The sequence below is a fragment of the Strix aluco genome, chromosome 16 (assembly GCF_031877795.1).
Source record: "Strix aluco isolate bStrAlu1 chromosome 16, bStrAlu1.hap1, whole genome shotgun sequence".
In the NCBI taxonomy this organism is placed as follows: domain Eukaryota; kingdom Metazoa; phylum Chordata; class Aves; order Strigiformes; family Strigidae; genus Strix; species Strix aluco.
The window spans coordinates 17,978,812-17,986,152 of NC_133946.1; the positions used below are offsets into that span (position 1 = coordinate 17,978,812).

A 7,341-nucleotide genomic window follows, 5' to 3' on the forward strand; every position below is an offset into this window, starting at 1 on the left:
AGGCTTACCCTCTCCTTGATCCCTGTGAGAGAGGAAAAAAAGTTATTGAAACTAGATAAATATTTCTCCCACTCCATATTATCACCAAGCTTTAAACCATATACTGAAGCAACCCAATGCAGCTATTTGAAGTCTTGTTTCTTCTTTCCCCCATTCTCCTTCTGCTCTTCCAGGATCCATCTGATTTTAAGAGTAGTAAAGTGACTGGGTTTGGGTTTTATTTTAGACAGTGTTCCTGGTTCTGAAGGTGTGTATGGATCCATATCAAGGAATAATCATAATCCTACCACCACAGGGCTATAACATGATACCCACACATGAATGCTGCGCAGGGGCTGGTGAAGCCAGACCTCGGCCGCGGTGTGCCAGGCAAGCCAGCCAGATGTGCTACACTAACCCAGATGTGCTACGGGCTCCCTGAACCCTAGGGCTGTCTAATAAAAATTTGGCATAAACCAGATGCTGCTCAATCTTTATCCCGTGGCTGTAGCAACATCAGTCTCCTGGTCTGTTCCCATTCCTTGCCCCCACTTGCCAGTTTCTCCTGCTCTACCATCACCTTGCATGAAACCCAAACCCCAGAGCAGCCCTGAGGCCAGTCCCTAAATGAGGGACGTGTTAGTTAGTGATTGCCTGAAAAAGGTGCCAAATCCCATCTTTGGAAAAAAATTTTTAAGAGCAGGCTGGACAAAATGACACAGGTTGAGCTGAGCCTGCCTTGTAGCAGAGAAGGGGGCTGAGTGCCCACTGCAGGTCTATCCATGCTGCTTCTGATCCCACGATTGCCTTAAATCTCCCCTCTGTACTTACTGATGCATAAATGTCAAATGACCCTGTTGGGTTTGGTTATATTACTCTAGATTTGTTAAACCAGGGCAGAAAGTGGCTCCTCCACTACACTCTGTGTTTTATTCCCCCTGCTCCAGGTGTAGTGCCGCGAGCACCGCAGACAGGCTGACCTGGGGGGAGGTGTTTGGAGGACCTCCTGTGTTGGACAGAGAGGGTATGAGGTGAACTTCGATGGACCCTTTGACACTCAAAGTCCCTTCCCCACTGCCTCGGGGTCTTTGGGCTGTGCACAGAGCGCCACCCAGTCCCTTGTCCCCACGGGGATGCCCTTGCTCTGCTGCATGGAGCCAAGCTGAACAGATGAACACGCAGGCAGCTTTCTCTCTACTTACACTTCCTCGGTATCAGACATGTTGGCAACGAGTTTCTAGACAAAAGATAAAGAGAAGGGGAAAAAAAGAAAAAAAAAAAAAGGTGTTATTAGTGAGTGTACTTCCTAAAAATGCGAAGGCAGGAGCAGATGGGTTGACATTTGAGGACAAAAAAAGCCAGGCACCTGCTTTCCCACACAGCAGCCAATCCCCCACAGCAGCCAATCCCCCACCAACACTGCCCTTTTGGGAGCAGCACAGCCTTTTGGCAGCCAGGTCAGAGAAGAAGGAGGGGGAAAGAGGAAAAGATCATCTGGAAAGACATGTCCCATCAACTCAGCTGCTTTCCACAGGCAGGCCCAGGGGGGAAACCTGGACCCGGCTTTGTTACAAAACCTCCAGAGCTCAGGGAGACGGACGCAGGCCAGGGTGTCCTCTTGCACCCATCTGACATTTTCATCGCTCCAGCAAGATCAGAGAAACTTTTCCTTTTTTTACACTACCACGAGTGGGAAGGTGCCAAAGCATTAGTCAGAGCTAAAAAAAATAACTGAAACTACCAATATTCCCAGAGATAACTACTTGTCAGCACCGGAAAGTGTGTCTGGTTTATACAGCTGATGAATGAATGAACAATTATCTGTTGATTAGTTTAAGATGAAAACTGGCCAAATGCCTGGTTAGGCAATTCACATCAGTATAACCAGTTGTATTTATTGCAGCCAGTCCTCGCGCTACAGGGCAGAAACGAGCCCATCCACGGCACTGTCATGGCTTGCGCTTCTGCGCAGCCCAAGTCAGGACTGCGTGCAGACCACTGCCCCCAGAGAGCTGCAGCCGGGGAGGTGCCACGGCTGGACACGGCCACTCTGCTGATCTTTGCTGGACTGCAAATGTGTGTATCGGAGCCTCAGCTGGAGTCAGAGGGAGCGGCGCTGCTGTTCACGGAGCATCGCGAGGATATCGCACGCTGCGCCAGGTTCGGTGATGGCAGCGGTGCAACACTATGGCTCTCCTAAAAGCATCAGATGCCCTGAGGAGGCGGGGAAGGGCCCCCCCCAAGCCTCCTCCAAATCCATGGTGAGTCTTAAATTAGAAAGCCAGGCTCCTCCTCACTGGGAAACCCAAACCATGACTTTTCCTGACTTCATTACTCAGCTGATATATGAGAGACGTCTTGAAGGAGCAGGTGGGCTGACAGCTTCAAAAGGAACAACTGCAGCTCAGCAGCTTTCTATTTCAGAGGAAGGCAGTAATCCCATAGGCTCCAACCCTGCCCTATAAGGGATTCTCTCCATTCCCCACCAGTGACCCCAGGCACCACACGTTAACACCAACAGGATTTAAAACCCTCATGTTCTAAGCAGCGATAAACAGACAGCAGTTTTTCTTCTAGTTCCTCATTTGTCCTCTTTCTGAAATTCAGCATTGTCCTGGAAGTAGTGCCAGCAATGGCTGTGTTATGACCTGATCTGAGTAGCTGGATGGGAGGATGATCTACTGCTAGGACACATGAGATTTAGTTCCAGTGATCTCTTGGTCCCAGGCTGCTTTTGACTTGGTAGCTGTGATTGCCCACTCCTCAAGAGCAGCAGCCATCCCAAGCAGTACTCTGGGGACTCTAAGCCCATCAGGCAGGAGAAGTCTGGGAGAAATGTCATGTTTGGGAGGAATTTCAGCTCTTCAAAAGGATTTTCTGCTGCATCAATTTCTGCTGCTGCTTCTGTTACTTACTTGGATGCTACAACACCTCTGGTCTCTCTCCTCTGGTCTTTTTTAATCTAGATCATCAAATCTTCAGGATAAAGACTTCCACTTGCTATCTGCACAGTGGCTAGCAGGTTTTCAATCTCATTTCAGCCTCCAAAAATGATTCAAGCTATTGGTAATAATGCTTGACAGTATGTTGGGTTATGCAGCAGAACAGCAGAGCTTCTCCTGGCAAAAGCCCATAGAGGGAACCTGCCAGATGCCCAGGTGTTGGCTTCTTCCAAAATGCACGATCTGTAAAGACTCAGGGCAATGGCCAATCCTCCCATGGATTCTGCCTTTAATTTATAAACCCAGATTTCTTCCCAAGGTGGAGGTAAAAAAAAAGACTTTTAAAGGGCTTTGGGTTAAACTCTTCTTCCCTCTCACTCCAGTGAGGAGTAATACTGCTCAATGCTGGAGAAGAAATCAGCTCGAGAGCCCTGCATATGCATACAGAGAGCAAACATCTGTTCAGTGTAGGGTAGGCACGTAACGCAGCGCATGCTGTTCTTTCCAAGGCAATTGAAGTCAACGGGAGTCTTTGCAATCAGGCTTTCCATTAACAGTTATTGGAATGAGCTCATCTAGTCTCCAATTTAGCTCTGAGGACATCTTGCCGAGGGTTGTCACATTGGCTGTTCCCCTACACCCTTCCATATTTGTTAATCCAAGCGCTGCAAATGCGAATGGGATTTTGCATGGCATCTGTCCGCATGCTATAAAAGCCTAGCGAGAACGCCAGCTTCCCTGACACCGTAAGACCCCAACCCTGAGGGGGTTTCTGGGCCCCGGATAAAATGAATTAATAACAAGTGCATTGGCAGACTCTGTGCAGAGATGAGCCAGACACAGAAACCCCACAGGCTAGGGCAGGGGGGACAGAAAAGTGCAGGGGGAGATATAGATTTCAGCCTTGCAAGGGCCAAGTGTTCAGCCAAGTTTGTCCGCTCCGTTGGGAGGAGCTGGCATTTAAGGCTGTCGCTGACTGCCACTGCCCTGGCTGGAAAGCCGAAAAGGTCTAGCCTCAAGAAGAACAAGGTGTCTTGTGCACTTCGTGGCATTCAAAAGCCATCTGGTCCCTCAAAGCCAGGGGCAAAACACAGACCATCACAGCAACAGCCCCCGAGATGAGAAAGGCTCTTTGATGCCCAGTGCTGTCCACATAGCTAACTCTGTCATCAAAGCACCCAGCAAAACCAAACCATATTTACATCCAAAAGGCAATAAAGCAAGCAATCTGCTAAGAGCAGTATTTTTTGCAGTTAGGATTAAGTTCGCTGAAGGCAATGGAAAGTCTCCAGCTGGCTCGGGATTACCCTTTGGTGGAAATTACTTTACACACAGCAAATGCAGCCTAAGATTAAGGCTGTTAGCACCTTAAGGCAATAACTAGGTTTTGTTTGTACAGTGGCAGAAAAATGGGGTCTGGTCTTGACTGAGGTTTAAGGATGTAATAAAATCAATTAGTTAATACTGCCCACCATTTGGAAGGAAATGAAAACACATGGGAAAGTTTCACCAGACCAAAAACTTCCTGCCTGCTCCCACCCCTTAAAGGTGAAAGCAAAGGTTATTTTCTGCATTTTGTTCCAGCTAAGCGGGTCATGGCTGGAAGGACAAATACCCTGACCCTCCTCAGCCCCAGGTGGGCAGGAATGCCACGTCCCTTTTGGCCCCAAATGCTCCTGCCCTTGGCTGAAAGAGCAGAGCCAGCACATCCCAAGAAGCCTCTTAGCAGCTGAGAATGCACCCGGGAGGGGGAATGGGCTGCCTTGCGCCTCCGGGCCATCCCTGGAAATAACCTGCCCATCAGTCATCCCCTCCCAAGCCAGGCCATACAAGGGAGGCAAGGTAGCAAGAGCCGTACAGAAAGGGAGGAGGACAAACGTGGCCAGGCACGGGCAGTGGGACCTGGCAGGGACAGCTATCAGGCGAGGACTAGGGGTGTGATCCACCAAGCACCACATGGCCCCGCGTTCCTAACAGAAGCTGCTGCAAACCCACTGCATCTATTTTTATATAGGTACATATATATATAACAAAAAATATATGAATTGTATGTATCTATTAAATACATAAATATAGATATACTTTCCTATATAAAAAGTATACACGTATACTTTTTTTAATACATATTTCTTCTGTCCCTCTGCCTCCTCCCTTTGTTTCTGAATTGCTCAGTACTTTTAAAGCGTTTCTCTCCCAGAAGAGAGAAGGGCTGGAGAGAGAAGCACCCACCGCAGCGCTGCTGCTGAAACAAGGTAGCAGGACCCAAGCACTGCTGCAGACTCCACCGACATATAGTAAAATCCTGATTCCCTGCCCCAGAATGTGCCCTTTATCCTTGGCTTCAGGGTGATATGATCTGTCTGATCCCTGCTTGGGGTTTGCTAGGAACAACAAGGCTGAGACAGAGAACTAAAAGACAGTGACCATGCTTAGCTTAAATCCCCTGGCTTTTCCCTGGTCTCGCACCCATGAGGGATGGCTGCCTGCCCCAGCAATCACCTACGGCCTCTCTGGAGCTCCCCCACGCCAGCGCCACGGCTCCCACCCAAATCGCTGGCATCAGATCCACCTATGCTGGTGACACTCCTGCCTTTCCAGGATTCCCCCCACCCCATCAGCAAGGAGCTCTGCCCCAGGGTAGCTGCAGGCTGGTGGGGGAGATGCCCCACACTGAGGGGTCACCCACACTGGTCAGGCCGGCCAAACACAGGGGTCTGAAGCCATACATATAGGGAGCATCCCATCACTGCTCTGAACTTATCCCCCTCCTCCTGTCCACCCATGCACACAGGGAGTTTCTCTCCCAATTTTCTTCTTTTCCATAGGAGGGGGCAGTTTTCCATAACCACATTCGTGTTTCTCAGGTCTCTGTCTAGCCCCACACCCCACCTCGCCTGCCAGCAGCTCCCTAATGGTCCTGCCCTTCATCCCTCCCACCTCAGCCATCCCTTTCTCTGGGTGACAGGAGAGGGAAGGTCGGCACTTCCCTCCCGCTGCTGGAGGGACTTTTTCACTTCATTCACAGCCCCACGCCTTGGTTTTGGCAGGGTCTTTTCTCCCACCACTGATCCTTGAGAGTTCAGAGCAACCAAATCTCTGCCGGTGACATGAACCTCCTGTGATGCCCAACCAAAGCCAGGAAGGAAAAGTGCCTTTTCCTTAGGATTCTGGGCTGGCTCCCAGATCCTGTGGACCCCAACCCTCCCCTGATGCTTCTCCATTCAAACTAAGGCTCAACCCCTCTGTGTTTTTACCCCCCAGCAGCATCCCTCGCCGGGGCTCCTGCTTACCTCGGAGGAGCGGAGAGAAGCGCCGAGCTCCCTGCCGAAGGGGACGGGCAGGCTGGGATCTGCGAGCGTCCCAAGGTGATGCAGCTCTCAACTTATAGTGACATTTGATCGTCTGGAGGAGCCGATTGGCCCTAGACTCCCTGCGCTGGGCAGGGAAGGGAGCGGGGACGGGGCGGGGTGGGGGGATGGAAGGGGAAGCAAGGGAAGGGGGAAAAAAAAGGTCATACCATGTATAGGAGCAGCTGGAGGAATTGCACAGATGATGCTAAGATGGGAGGGACATGTTTGGAAAAAAAAACCCTCTGGGGATTGTTTCTATATTTACAGCCCCACCAGGCAGGCAAGCTTAAAGAGGGGTATCTGAGGCAAAGGCACCTCAGAAACAGATTGTGGGGCCCCTGAAGCAATGTGGTGCATGATCGCTGCTTAAAACCTGGTTGATTGCTCGTGCAATCTCAACACTAGCAGCAGCCTCCGCTCTCCTGGCTGGGCAGGGGCTCTGCCCTGCTGCCCCTCTACGTGTAAATGGCTTTGGTTGCGCTGCAGGGTTGGAGCCTGCGGAAGGCTTGGGGACCCTCTACCCTCCCACGGTCTTTGAAACAAGCAGTCCCAGGGCATGTGAGAAGTCAGAAGCACGTAGCGCATGTGTCGGGTGTGTGTTTGTGCATGGCTGGTGTGCAGCATGCACCCACCTCTCACTAAGACTACCAGGGCTCTGCCACACGTCAGGGCTTGAGGAGACCTGGGGCAAAACACAAGGGAGCAGGAACACAGCAAGAGAGCTTGTCTGACCTCAAGCCACACTCAAAGACGTTCTTAGCACGATACAGAAACATTATTTAAGTAAGGACATCTTAGAGAGGGCAAACCCCAGATGGCTGGACCCCACCTGGAATCCTCTAGCCACCCAGAAGGGTTTTGCTGCCCAAGCACCCTCCCCAGTTGCATGGCTGTGCCGGCAGAGGATTGTAGTGCCTTGCACAACCCTCTGGCTCATGGTTTCCACTTCACTAAACCTCACAGGCTTCAGCTCTCCACGCCCTCCCTCTCACCCCTCTCCCCTTGGCAGGGCTCCCTGGCGATGCAGAGCGTATCCTCCACTGTGCCTGGCAGCTCCAGCACCCCCTTTC

The 7,341-nt window shown here is 51.0% G+C and overlaps 1 long non-coding RNA gene across 1 annotated transcript; it reads right to left on the reverse strand.

The window, feature by feature from the left end:
- Window positions 1–8: 8 nt before the first annotated feature.
- On the reverse strand, window positions 9–6,377 carry LOC141930630 (uncharacterized). The gene is made up of 3 exons (XR_012625376.1): window positions 6,212–6,377; window positions 1,182–1,216; window positions 9–22 (listed from the first exon to the last, which is right to left on the reverse strand). It is a non-coding gene; the product is annotated as an uncharacterized LOC141930630 (long non-coding RNA).
- Window positions 6,378–7,341: the final 964 nt, after the last annotated feature.